The sequence below is a fragment of the Palaemon carinicauda genome, chromosome 14 (assembly GCF_036898095.1).
Source record: "Palaemon carinicauda isolate YSFRI2023 chromosome 14, ASM3689809v2, whole genome shotgun sequence".
Taxonomy (NCBI): Eukaryota; Metazoa; Arthropoda; class Malacostraca; order Decapoda; family Palaemonidae; genus Palaemon; species Palaemon carinicauda.
In genome coordinates, this window is record NC_090738.1 from 137,707,023 (window position 1) to 137,722,533 (window position 15,511).

Here is a 15,511-nt window from a genome sequence, read left to right on the forward strand (position 1 = left end):
TAATGCTTAAGTGAATTTCCAATTATGTAGCTGTCTCTGACCCACCACCAAGGGTGTCAATCAGCCATTCTTATATAACCAGCGGGTAAGTTTTATATTTAAAAATGTTATTTTCATAATAAAATAAATTTTTGAATATACTTACCTGCTGGTTATATAAGTTAAAAACCCACCCTCCTCCCCTCTAGAGACCATGGGGCATGGAAAATCTGAAGAGGTTGGGTATAGTTCTACCTGTTGTACCGTGAGGGCACTAGTGTACACCTGGCATATCTGCGATAGCCGCGCAAGATTTTGAATTTCCTACCGAGGCGTCAGGGACGTTAGCCATTCTTATATAACCAGCGGGTAAGTACAGTATATTCAAAAATTTATTTTATTATGAAAATAACATTTTTATACAGTGATTTCTATTGTTCATTGCTTTACTATGATACTATTCTCTTGGTGGGTCATGTGGATATTAGACTAAGGCTGATAGATTGAAAGCTACTTAATAATTCTGGGTTACTGTATTTGTTTAGCTTATGGTAATGTAAGGGTTAGTTTCTATCCTTACTTTCCATTAGGCCTTCCTATTCTGTAAACATTTGTTGGTCATGAAGCTTTACCGTTAATCAGAACACATCATAATGTAGGTAGTAGGCTGGCCAAGGCACCTGCCACCTGTTGTGATACTACCGCTAGAGTGTTACTGGTTTTTTTTTTTTTTTTTTTTTTTTTTTTTTTTTTTTTTTTTTTTTTTTTGACTTTCCAGATAGTACTACATTGGCTCCCTCTCCTCATCATCATCATCTCCCCCTACGCCTATTGATGCGAAGGGCCTGAGGATTCATTGGCTAGATACATCAAAGAATAGTCAGTTCCTTGTAATGCGCAGTGCCTATCTAACTAAGGCAAGTGACCCCTGCACTGTTATGTAATTGTTCAGTGGCCACTCTCTTCTTGATAAGGGTAGAAGAGAGACTGTAGCTATGAAAAGCATCTCTTCTATGAGAAGGACACTCCAAAATCTCACCATCCTTCTCTAGTCTTGGGTGGTGCCACAGTCTCCGTACTATGGTCTTCCATTGTCTTGAGTTAAAGTTCTCTTGCTTGAAGGTACACTTGGGCACTATTCTATGTTTCCTTATTCCTTTCCTCACTGGGCTATTTTGCCTGTTGCAGCCCTTGGATTTATAGCTTCCTGCTTTCCCAACAAGGTTGGCCCTTAGCTTTTAATATTAATAACAATATGCACCTTGATGGCATGAAACCTATGAGGATTGTTATGCATTTTTCATTTCTCAGTTTAGATGCTGCTTTTTACTTTTTTGAATAATTAAGTTTCAACGACGGGAATTTAGTTCCACTTTTTCTGCTCTGAGGTGAAGGATACTCATGATGTTGAATAATCTGTAGAATTGCACATGGTATACATTATTTAGTTAGATCATAATTCAAACCTTATGTTAATTGACTGGTTTGTGTATACGGTGGTAAATTTTTCTAAGCTAACAATTTTATGTTGTTAGTAACTTATTATAAATGAAGGTTCTATCCAGAGAGTTATTCTCTCGGAAAACCTGTAGTCGGATACTTTAACAAAAGTCTATTGAAGATCCATAGAAAATTATGTAAACGGTTGTCTTTCCACATCAAATTGAAAATATTCCTTTACATGCTGAGGTTTATAAAATTCTTCATGGCTTTTTTAAGTTTTAGAATTATGCTCAACTTGAGGACATTTTAGACCCCTCTGTCATACAGTTTCAAAGGGGTCAGTTTTGGATCAAAATATTTCAATTTTTTCCTTGACTTGTTTTTGGTGAGGCTGTAAATTCTGATATCCTGTGTGTCTGATTTTTGGTATGTCGAGTTACTTTGGGCATTCTTTACTCAGTAGAGTCGTTTGTGAGTAATCCTTGTTTACAGATTTTTTCAGCTAATTCTGTTTTAAAAATATATTTTCGGACACTTCGACCTTTCTTTAGTATTCGGGCTTTTTTGAGGGGTGGGGAACTTTGTTTGAAAATGTCTTCCAGAGTTCCCTTAGTTTTATGAATTTTCTGTGGGTAATGCCTTGATTTACCAAGCTTTCAGGATTATACCCCTTTGCTCCGATTTGCTTAAAACTTCCTTCTTGGCATTTCTTGTTCTATGGAGTTATTTGAAGAACTTGTTAAGTCTTGATTTACCAAGCTTTAAGATTTATACTCCTTACTCCTTAGTCCCTATTTGCTTGAAACTTCCTTCTTAGCATTTCTTGTTCTATGGAGTTATTTGAGGAACTCATTAGTCATTGTGGATAAATCCAGGATCTACATGATTTCTTTTAGGTTATTTGGAATACTGATTAGTCTATGCCGTAATCTTGGAATCCTTTATCTATGGAGATATTCGAGGAATTTTATGATTTAATAATCTGTCTGGGACACTTATTCGATTTACCGGTTTTGAGTACTCCCTTGTTTGCAGAGTTATTTTGTAGCGCACAGTGGTTCGGGACACCACTTTGTCTATGGAGATTTTTGGGCCTTATTCCTTTGTCCATTCAGTTAATCACGACCCTTGTTCTTGGAAGTTATTCTGGACACTTTCGTCTTTAGTGTTATTTAGAACACTTGTCTTTGGTACCCATTGGATAATGAAGTGATCCATGGAGTTATTTTTAGAGCACTATATTACCTAAGCAATTATTAAGAGAAATCCCTTGTGTTTGGAGTTATCCACTGCACACCTGGATCTAAGGAGCTGTTTTGTGTGCTCTTTAGATTTGTTATTTCATGCCGTTGTTTGTTCTCTTGTTCCAATTCAAGTAATTCCTTGTTTCATTTTTTCTATCACTCTTGTTTTCAAGAGTTCCAGTTTGCTTGACAATCTTTAGGCTTCAGAGTTACATTGCATTGCTCTGTGAATTAAGATCTAATTGACAAAATCTTTGAAATTGGGTGGATTCAGGATTCATACATATTTCTAATCATTTGCTTAATGTTTTTGGGGGATATCTTTAAAAAGGAATTCTCTATCAGTGGAATTCAAGGTATGTTCACATGCAGCACCTCAAGTTTTTCTTCCTATGCTATGTACTAAACGATCATAAAATTGCGTCCCAATACCATGAGTGAATAATTTTTAGATATAACTAAAGTTTCGTCCCAATACCATGAGTGAATAATTTTTAGATATAACTAAACTTTCGTCCCAATACCATGAGTGAATAATTTTCAGATATAACTAAACTTTCGTCCCAATACCATGAGTGAATAATTTTTAGATATGACTAAAGTTTCGTCCCAATACCATGAGTGAATAATTTTTAGATATAACTAAAGTTTCGTCCCAATACCATGAGTGAATAATTTTCAGATATAACTAAACTTTCGTCCCAATACCACGGGTGAATAATACTTGAATATTAGTCAAATTTCTTCCTAATACCATGGGTGAATCATTCTTAAATATAACTAAAATTTTGTCCCAATACCATGGGTGAATAATTCTTAGATATAACTAATATTTCGTCCCAATACTATGGGTGAATATTTCTTGAATATTAGTCAAATTTTGTCTCATTACCCATCCTCCCTTTGACATCTTGTGATGCTTTACAACAGTTGGCATCTCTCTCTCTCTCTCTCTCTCTCTCTCTCTCTCTCTCTCTCTCTCTCTCTCTCTCTCTCTCTCTCTCTCTTTGGAGAGGCTAGCCAATGAAACCTGAAAGATTATATGGTAAAGAAAGTAATGAAATATAGGTCAATTTATCTAGAAGATTATGAAACATCAGTTGGGGAACTAAAGGTCATAGGAATATGTTACTTGTTCCTGAAAAGCTAGATATGAAATCAAATATATTATCTCTGTAGGGGTGTAGTGCCAACAGTGGGCCTCCAATGGTCCATTGTAGGCATTGCTTAATGGTCTTTGCAACATTTCTTTTGATCCAAGCTGCTCTTGCATGTTACTTTTGACCCTACCTGTAATTCCATGTTCTTTCTGACCCTACCTATAATTCCATGTTCTTTCTGACCCTACCTGTAATTCCATGTTCTTTCTGACCCCACCTGTAATTCCACACTCTTTTTAACCCTACCTGTAATTCCATGTTCTTTCTGACCCTACCTATACTTGTACGTTCCTTTTGACCCTACATGCATTTTACACGTTCCTTCTGGCCTACCTACACTTACACACTCCTTTTGATCATACTTAAACTTCCATGTTCCTTCTGACCCTACCTGCATTAACACCATCCTTCTGACCCTATTTGCTCTTGCATGTTCCTTCTGACCCTACCTGCATTAAGGCATTTCTTCTAACCCTACCTGCATCAATACATTTCTTCTGACCCTACCTGCATCAACACCATCCTTCTAACCTTACCTGCCTTAACACATTCCTTCTGACCCTACCTGCCTTAACACGTTCCTTCTGACCCTACCTGCATTAACACGTTCCTTTTGACCTTACCTGCATGAAGACGTTCCTTTTGACCCTACCTGCATTAACATGTTCCTTTTGACCCTACCTGCATTAAGACGTTCCTTTTGACCCTACCTGCATTAACACGTTCCTTTTGACCCTACCTGCATTAACACATTCCTTCTGACCCTACCTGCCTTAACACGTTCCTTTTGACCCTACCTGCATTAAGACGTTCCTTTTGACCCTACCTGCATTAAGACGTTCCTTTTGACCCCACCTGCCTTAACACGTTCCATTTGACCCCACCTGCATTAAGACGTTCCTTTTGACCCTACCTGCATTAAGACGTTCCTTTTGACCCTACCTGCATTAAGACGTTCCTTTTGACCCCACCTGCCTTAACACGTTCCATTTGACCCCACCTGCATTAAGACGTTCCTTTTGACCCTACCTGCATTAAGACGTTCCTTTTGACCCTACCTGCATTAAGACGTTCCTTTTGACCCCACCTGCCTTAACACGTTTCTTTTGACCCCACCTGCATTAAGACGTTCCTTTTGACCCTACCTGCATTAAGACGTTCCTTTTGGCCCTACCTGCATTAAGACGTTCCTTTTGACCCCACCTGCCTTAACACGTTCCTTTTGACCCTACCTGCATTAAGACGTTCCTTTTGACCCTACCTGCATGAAGACGTTCCTTTTGACCCTACCTGCATTAAGACGTTCCTTTTGACCCCACCTGCCTTAACACGTTCCTTCTGACCCTACCTGCATTACGACGTTCCTTTTGACCCTACCTGCATTAAGACGTTCCTTTTGACCCCACCTGCCTTAACACGTTCCTTTTGACCCTACCTGCATTAAGACGTTCCTTTTGACCCTACCTGCATTAAGACGTTCCTTCTGACCCTACCTGCATTAACATGTTCCTTTTGACCCCACCTGCCTTAACACGTTCCTTTTGACCCTACCTGCATTAGGACGTTCCTTTTGACCCTACCTGCATTAAGACGTTCCTTTTGACCCCACCTGCCTTAACACGTTCCTTTTGACCCTACCTGCATTAAGACGTTCCTTTTGACCCTACCTGCATGAAGACGTTCCTTTTGACCCTACCTGCATTAACACGTTCCTTTTGACCCTACCTGCATTAACACGTTCCTTTTGACCCTACCTGCATCAAGACGTTCCTTTTGACCCTACCTGCATTAACACGTTCCTTTTGACCCTACCTGCATTAACACGTTCCTTTTGACCCTACCTGCATTAACACGTTCCTTTTGACCCTACCTGCATTAACACGTTCCTTCTGACCCTACCTGCCTTAACACGTTCCTTCTGACCCTACCTGCCTTAACACGTTCCTTCTGAACCTACCTGCCTTAACACGTTCCTTTTGACCCTACCTGCATTAAGACGTTCCTTTTGACCCTACCTGCATTAACACGTTCCTTTTGACCCCACCTGCCTTAACACGTTCCTTTTGACCCCACCTGCCTTAACACGTTCCTTTTGACCCCACCTGCAATTCCACGTTCCTTCCGACCGTATTGTCACTGATATTAGAAAGGATCTCTCGTTAATAGGAGTTTTAGAAGGCAACCTCAGCGAGCAGCAACCGATTATCGAAAACATTTTCCAGCAAATTGCATAGTTGGATGAAAATGTTAATTTCTGGGATCAATAAGACCTTAGTGTGAAATGTTTTGTTTAGGTAAAGGAGGGAGAAGAATTTGGAATCATAAAGTTGTGTAGATATAAGTGGATTTGTGATACGTATAACATGGGTGAGATATAAACTAGATGCATTTTAATGGCCTCTCCAATCTGAGGAAGTTCCGTTAATTTCCAGGTACTTCAAGTAATCTCTCTCTCTCTCTCTCTCTCTCTCTCTCTCTCTCTCTCTCTCTCTCTCTCTCTCTCTCTCTCTCTCTCTCTCTCTCTCTCTCTCTCTCTCTCTCTCTCAAACTTTTGGAGCTGCATGAATATAGCTTGAAGAATAACATGCTAATTGTTAATAGTAATGGGAAAATTTTGATCACTTTTTCCAATGAGGTTTAATTATGGAGAAATTCTCTTATATATTATACTGATACTCACCTCCAATTTCAGATCTCCCACTCCTCATCCTTGATCCTTCCTTATCCCAAATTTGGAAATGTTATAAAAAAAAAGACACTCGCCTCATATGGCTGATGTGTCTCCCACTGCCCCCCTCCTCTTTGATCATCAGCATTTGCCAATTTATTCCTCACCACAAAAAGGGCTAGAGAGTCCATGAGATAGATCCTGATCTTAACTAGAGTAATCACTTGTTCTTTTGGACTGTTATTTTATTCCCCATGTACAGAATTTGTTCATTCTTTTACTGGTGTATTGAGAGCTGTAGCTCAATGTGTGGCTTGAATATATTGTACTTGTCAAAGGCCACAGTCTGTACTGGTAAATATTTTGAACTTTAGTCTGCTTATTGATCCAGCTGTCTTGCATGTGCAGGTTTTATCTTAAGAGCCAAAGTCATGAAAAATTATGTCCTGTGTTATGCCATTATTAACTTGCTCAAAAGTCTCAAATTCTTTGCTTGTAATGGTTTATCAGATTTTAGAATTTTTCATAAATGATCTTATTTGAATATTGTAGGAGGTTATAATGTCAAATGTACAGGTTTTGGTACTATCATTTTCATTTCAAGTAAAATTGTATGCACTTTTGTCAATGACAAATAACATCAAATTTGTTATGAATTGTGTAATGTAAGTAGTGAAATATCTATCTAATGTAAAAGGATTGTGATTCAATGTGCTCCAGACATGTTTATGCTCTTTTTGAAGTTAATGTGTAATCAGTGGTAATTGTTAAATTTTTTTCATAAAAACCTTAATTTCAGGTAAAATTTAAATCCTAAAGATTAATGATAAGTGTACTTAACGTAAGTGTTTAAAGGTAAGAGGGTCATTTTCAAGTCTTGCATTTCAGAACTTTTTATTATGGCGAGACATCTGGGCTTTATGAAAAGGTGCACAGCTCGGTTCATAAACTCCATTTTGTTTCTTGGCTCGTGTCATTTGTACCCATGACATAAAGAAGGGATAAATAACACTTTAATCATTTTTAGATAAATTGTGTAAAAAGTTTTTGAATATCTTGCCGCTGACGCAAAGGCTGTCCAGGTTAGTTTGTGTGTTTGTGTTGTTTAAAGGATGGGAGAACTGATATGGTATGAAAAATAGGTTTATAAATTGTGGGCAAAAAATCTCATCAGGTTTGTGGGCTTTATGTGAAAAGTTTCCTGGATTTATGAGAAGGTTTTTTTTATTTCTTTACATAGTTCAAAGTCCCATTTCCTTTAGGAATCCTCATAACCTGTGTTTCCATAGATGCATAGATTTCTGGGTAGTTTTTTTTTTTTATTCTTTTTTAATGCAATACTGATGTGCAGAAATATTCCGTCTTCAAACAGTATCCTTCCCTGAAGAAAATTCATAAAATTCTGAGAGTTATTAGCTATCTTATACCTACGCAATTCACAGTAATTGGAATATCGTCCTCAAAACTTCGTTAACACTCTTAAATATAGATCATTCATAATCCGCTTTGCTCCTTTCTTAATATTTTAACTATATTTATGATGAGATATCTTGATAATGAGCAGAAATTGTAAGATTGTTCAATAATGCAGTGGATCATGGGCAGGTTCATACCTGGCATTTTTTTTTAATTTTTTTTTTTTTGTAGCCAATTTAGTTTTTTTTGTTTGTTTTTTTGTTAGATTGCCTGACCCCTTGGCCAGTTTTTATTCTAATTCATTAGATAACTGGTATCAATTTATTCCATTTGAGACTGGCGTGAACTTTGAGTAGAATTGAAATGATTAGCATAATTCACACTTAGAACATGGGTGGTTATCAAAGTAATAACAAACTTTGCTCATTATTTATTATGAGAAATATATGAATTATCATATTGAAAAAGGGTACAGTTTAAAATGTTACAGTAAAATATTATAGTAATAACAAACTTTGCTCATTATTTACAAATTTTCATATTGAAAGAGGGTACAGTTTAAAATGTTACAGTACATTATAAAAGTAATTACAAACTTTATTCATTATTTAAAATGAGAAATTTATAAATTGTCATATTGAAAGAGGGTACAGTTTAAAATGTTACAGTACAATATTAAAAGTTATGTCTTTCTATATCACTTAAGGTTTAAATCTAGACAAAAAACAAAGTACCCACTACTGACCTTGCGAGTAATTATTTCTGCGCCTACACCCTTCAAGGACACCTCTGGTTTAGTTGTTTGGCCTTGGGGTCACCAGAGTTCACTCTGCCTAAAGTAGTTTTGAGTATTAAATTGAGAATTATGAGATTAAAAATATTTGATGAAGCAGCAAAAGTAATGAAAATGAAATACTGTATGGGAAATTGGATATTGTATAACTTAGCTACCTTAGTGTTTATTTTTCCCCACAGCTCAGTGAAATAGGGTAACACTCTCTCTCTCTCTCTCTCTCTCTCTCTCTCTCTCTCTCTCTCTCTCTCAAAAACTGACTTAATCGTGTACTGTATCTGCAGTAGCTTAATAGCCTTCAAGCGCTGGGCCATATTCCTAAATTCATTCAGTCCAAACTCAATCTTATAAAACGTTAATCACAGGATTTCCTTTGAATATTTTATTATATTTCTTATTGGTAACAAGATCAATAGTTTTTTAAGCCACTTGTACTCTTAAGTCATTGCACTCTTAAGTCATTGCACATCAGTATAAATAAAACTAAAACCCAGTAGATTTTGATCTTTGAAAAGTATCTAATTTAATCTTGATAAAAATTTGCAAATGTTAAATATTGGGACTTTGTGCTATGAAAGTGTTATGAATTCCACTGCAAGGAATGAGGGATGATTGTGCTAGTATCGAATGATTGGTGTGAGATTCTTATGAAGAAGTTAGGTCGTTACTTTGCCTATTTAACTTGAATAGATCATGTCCCAAGGTGGACATGGGAAGTCAGCTTTTGTCAGTGTTAATTAAAGAAGTTAGATTGAAAGGATTTGTTAAAACTTGTTTTTTTTTTTTTATGTAGATGGGTACAAATTAGGTTTTTCTCGCAGAATTAGGGTAGGTTTTGCACTAATTTATGTAACGTAGCTTAAAAAGAAATCTTATTTAACTGTGAAAATGTGAAAAATATCCTTTTTATCCATTTAGCAAGTTCAACATCCTGTCAGTCAGTTCATTGGCAAGTTTCAATTTAGATTTGCTTAAAAAAAGTATTTTCCAAGACTAGAATCCACAGCTTTCAGTAAGCAGAACATATAAGAAAAAAAATTTGTCATTTTGAGATTTTGAAATAGACCAATCTCAAAAATGTAGGCATATTAGAGTAAAGAAATCACAAAGTTTGAGTATATGCCTAAATATAATTTTTCCTGATGACTATGAAATTTAACTTAAAAGTTGTTTTTTTATATAAATTTATATAAAAAATTTTTAAAGACCAAATTATTATTTCGATTATAGAATTTTGAATTATTAATTGTGGATTTGAATTATTTTTAATAGAAAATTTCAGTCTTTGTAAAGTCACCAAGAAATCACGAAGTTTTAGTAAAAGCTTAATTACTGTAAATTTTCTGAGAGAACTGTGAGTTTAACCTGAAATTCTTTTAAAGAATAAATTATCATCTCAATTTTAGAGTTTTCAAATATCAATTACGCGATATGAATTATCTAAATAGTAAATTTCAGTCTTCATAAAGTCATCTAGAAATAAATATTAGATTATGAGTTTGATGTTTTGTTCTTTATCATATATTTTCTTAATTAATTAACTTTTATAGAAGTTATAATTCCTGGTCCTGTGTTTCTCTATACGAAAGCTATTTTTTTTTTCGAATTTAAACTCTTAATGAATTCATCATTATTAAATATCATTGTTATTGAACTGCTGAGTATTATAGATAAGTATTTGATAATTTACAGATATATTTCACTTCATTGGTACTTGTATAGAAGTTATAATTCATGGCCTCGTGTTTCTCTATTATGAAAACTATTCATGGTTTTTTCGTATAATTCGAATTTTAAAGACGCAATCAATTCGTTATTAAATGTCATTATGTAGGTAATTATTTAATAATCTAAAGATAAATTTCCTCTTGTTTATAATTTTTCAACTACCTTACATTGAAAGGTATTTGGGAGCTTTGAGACGCTCGTGCTCCGAAGAAAACTATTTAATTTCTAATTTAATATCTATTTAATATTTATCTAATATCTATTTAATATTCATTTAATATTTATTTATTATCTATTTAATATCTAATTTAATATTTAATTCAATATCTATTTAATATCTAATTTAATATTCAATTTGATATTTATTTAATATCTAATTTAGTATCTAATTTAATATCTTTGATATTTATTTAATATCTAATTCAATATCTAATTTAATATCTAATTTAATATCTGTTCTTGTGCGAGTTTTCAGTAGAAAATATCATACTCAACAAACATAATATCCGTCTGTCTGTCTTTTTGTGGCTGAGCTCATTCTAGTAACTTTAAAAAAAGCGTTTAAAACTTCATTTTAGGTTTGGTTAATCAAAACTCTTTTTAAAGGCGAAAATCCAGAAAGTACCAAATTATTCTAATCACTGAAAATAGCTCGATCATTACTATTTTGACCGTAACTCGTTGTGGTATATTGAGTTACACAGGACCGGTGTAAAATGCGTCATAAATAATAATAATAAATCTCCTTTGGTAATTGGCTGAGGATATTTTAGTCAGGGAATATATGCACGTGATGGTATAGAAAGGAATTGTGAGTTGAGGATAGTACAATAAGAGATAAGGGGTGTATTATAAGTAATTATAAGACGATAGTATGTTAAGGGCTTATGTGCTGGGGATAGTATACTTTAGCAAGGAGGATAGTATGAGTTGAGGATAGAATTTAGTGAGGATGAATTTTAATCCTATGGGTGTATAAGAAATGCTAATAATTGCAGGATTATTGTATATTTTTGGAGGTATTGGTTAAGCCTAAGTTTATTAATTGTTATATAAAGTTGGAATCAAAACTTAATCTAACTCAAACTGTAGTTAGATATTCAATTAGTCATATGTTTCAGATAATTTTAATAAGTTTACTATTTCGTTTTTAAATATATTAGCTTTATAGAAAGTTCCAGGTTAAACGCGCTTACAAGGGAGGTTTTTGTAGGGTATGTATTTGAAAACTATTACACAGCTAAAGTGATTTGGGTGTCCACGTGTAAGATGAATGCGTACTTCGGTCCGATCTGACTGTCTGCTGGGAGGAGTAGCAAGGATGGTCAGGGCAGTAGTCTTGCACGGCTCTTCTCTTTTACCTGACTCAATCATGTGTATGGAATGGGGCGAGACCAGGAGGCATCTTGGCATTTGTGAATCTTGTCTGCTTTTGAGAGAGCTTCAGGTGTCTGTAGTAATGGATTGTTCTGAAATTGCACAGAAGGCCTGAAAATTACCCTTTTACTTATTAGATTTTTAATTTGTTTTCCATATTAGAAATGTTGTCTTGTTCAAGTGTATAATTTCATGTGTTCATTAAAGAATTAACGTAGCTATAATAGCGGGAATCTGCCTTATAGTAATGTAGATTATGACAAATGTTTTACCATTCAACTTCATGTGAGCTCCAAACTATTCCTGAAGCCATTGAATTACAATACTGATGTCATTGTTTGTAAAATTATTAATAAAAAGACAAAAAAAAAAAAAAAAAAAGAAGGAAAAGGAAAGCATTCAAGGGCCTAGTAACATTGCTTCCTCAGAAGAAAATTTTGCATTAAGTTTCTGGTTACTAGGTGGGACAGGGGATGGCCTTGGTGGGCTTTCCTTTTCCTTCTTTTTTTATTAATAATTTTATTATATTAGATAATGCACTGCTTACTTACACAATCATAGAATATGTAACCTCAAATGCTGAGCTTCAAACGCACCAACAGTTGTTTAGTAAAAGAAAATGGACACTGACTCGGAAAACAAAGAAAACGGGATTGTTTGTCATTCTGGGCGCCATATTGGATGGAAGAAGACTCGCTTATGAGACTTTCTTTGTCGAATCATGAGCTTAATGCATGACAAACATTAAGTTTTCTTTGAATCAAGAGAGTTTAAAGCTTTCAGAAATTGGTGTTTCATGAATCTGATGCATATGTCATTGACTTCATAGTGTTTGTATTTTCATCATATAACTAAACTAATTACACTGAAACCTGTGTCCTGTTTGGCATTCAATCTTCTACAATAAAGGTCTTTTAACAAATTTCTAAGTTTTACTTAATCCATAATGTGTTAAAGGTTCCCATATTTAGGTACACTTTTGTACCTAATACTTTAATTTATAGCCATGTTAAAGAAGCTTTTGAGCAATATTATCTAATGGAAATAAGGCTAGTATTTATCATGACTTTAGTCAGGTAAAACCCTATTTGACAAAGAGCTGGATTAAAAAGTGGACTTTGGTCCAAAATGAATTACCAGACAGTTCGGCCATCTTGACTGCATATATTCAACCATAAAACATTGGTACTACTGCTCTCATACCCCATTTGGGGGGTGAACAAATTCTGTACATGGGGGATTAATAACAGTCCAAAAGGACAAGTGACTAGTTAGGAGAAGACTATTTCATGAGCTTTTTGGTCCATTCTTCATGGGGAATAAGGCATTTACTGGTGCTAAAAGGGGGAGGGGGGCGTTTAGGGAGAACACTCTTGGTCCTTAAATATATTTTTTTTTATTTCCATTTTTTTTTTATTTTCCATTTTCATTTCATCCCATTTTCTTTTTATGTACCAGGGGAAACTAAATAAAAAATTGTAATACTTTTATGCATTTTATTTTCTAATTCCTCATTAGTTACAATGCAATGTTTGAATATGGTAAACATATCTTAACAGCTTAATGAAGTTTAATATATTTTTTATGACATACTTAATAATGTCAGTTACATAAGAAAATTTGGTATAGACAAAAATACTTTAAAATACAAGAGCTTGAATCTTTAATGATAATTTATGGCAAAAAAAAAGTGACATACCTCTGCTAATAGTAAAACTGCATATATTGAATAAATAAAGGTAGATGGCCCAGTATTTTGACCTCAGTGATATGGACATTACTGACTACTTTAGTGATATTCTAGGTTCATTATAGAGCTGGAAAAGGTTCATTCATGAGATTGGGTACCAGATATTTGAATAGATAATTTGGGTAAATTTCTTCATTCATTCATGAGATTGGGTACCAGATATTTGAATAGATAATTTGGGTAAATTTCTTCATTCATAACAGATATGAGATATCTGAAGTTGAGCAATCTCGGGGTTTAGCCAATGGGGTAAATTCTTGATATCCCTATTAGTGGTGACTATGAGGATATTAAGAATTAACTCCTTTGCTAAACCCCAGTATTGCTCGACTTCTCGTATAAAGTTGATTCATTAAGCTATTCAACTATATTGTACTCAAATCTTATGAATTACACGTAACCCTTTCAAGCTCGACTATAATGAACCAAGGATATGACTAAAGTAGTCAATAATGACCCATAATACTGACGTCAAAATGCTGGACCATCTACCTTTACTTATTCAATACATGCAGTTATACTATTAGCAGAGGTAAGTCACTTTTTTGCCATAAATTATCATTCAAGACTCAAGCTCTTGTACCTTCAAGTATTTTCGTCCATACCAATTTCTCTTATGCAATTGACATTATTGAGTAGCAACTATTATTTACAACAAAATATTTGAAATAACCATTATAACCAATATACAGTTATGAATTATACAAACATCTTCCATCTCAAGTTTTGATTAATATTTGTACCTAATAAAATCGTAAATGGCCAAAATAACTATTTTTAACAAAAAAAAAAAAAAAAAACTGGTTTTAAGCTTTTCATATCTGCCTACTTACATTATTTTTTTCACATCCCATTTACAATATATTTTTTTTTATTTGCGAAGCAATTCTACCTATAAACCCACTTTTAACATTTCAAAATCTACACTTGTAATTAAACGGAAAATTTCAACCACATTTTTTATAAAAACAATTCTACCTATAAACCTACTTTTAAGAGTTTAAAATCTACACATAATCAAATTGATAATTCCAACCACTTTCTTTTTTTGCAAACTAATTCTACCCATAAACTCACTTTTAATAGCTTAAAATCTAACCTTCTAATCAAATTGAAAATTTCAACCAATTTTTTTTTTTTTTTGGCAAAGTAATTTTACCTATAAACCCACTTTCAATAGTTTAAAATTTACACTTTTAATCCACTTGAAAATTTCAACCAAAAATACCCTCTGAATCTGTGAATATAATTGACTAATTACCACTTTAGATTTGTGTCTTATTTATATGAAGTTACATTTTAGATTTGCAAAGCTATTCTATCTTAACCCCTTTCAACATTTTAAAGGATACCAATCTACATTTCTAGGCCAATTGAAATTTCCAAAATCCACTACTCTCTTAATATGTAAATGTAATAAAGGAAATTTTTATATTACTTCAAAATGTTACATTGGAAGGAATCTCGCCGGTATTCACCAGATTGTTTCGTGAAACCTTTGTTTTTCTTTAGGCTTCCCTAAAAGTAATTATTCCTCCCCTTGCCCTAAATAACTGACCACAACTGGAATATTTTTCTTTTCTCAGAAGCAGTGCCTAAGTACACTTCCTAAACCCTTTCAAGTTTAACCTACGTATCAAAAACTAGATGTATATGACTATTTTCTTTACAAATATACTGACCCCTTCATTAAGTTTAACTACTCCTTTAATTGAGCCTTTTAGGAATAATCTTGAAAGTTTACTTTAAAACCAATTATTTGAGCTTCCCTAAAAGTAATTATTCCTCCCATTGCCCTAAATAACTGACCACGACTGGAATATTTTTCTTTTCTCAGAAGCAGTGCCTAAGTGCCATTCCTAAACCCTTTCAAGTTTAGCTTACTTATCAAAAACACAGATGTACCTGAGCATTCTCTTTACAAATATATTGACCCTTTCATTAAGTTTAACT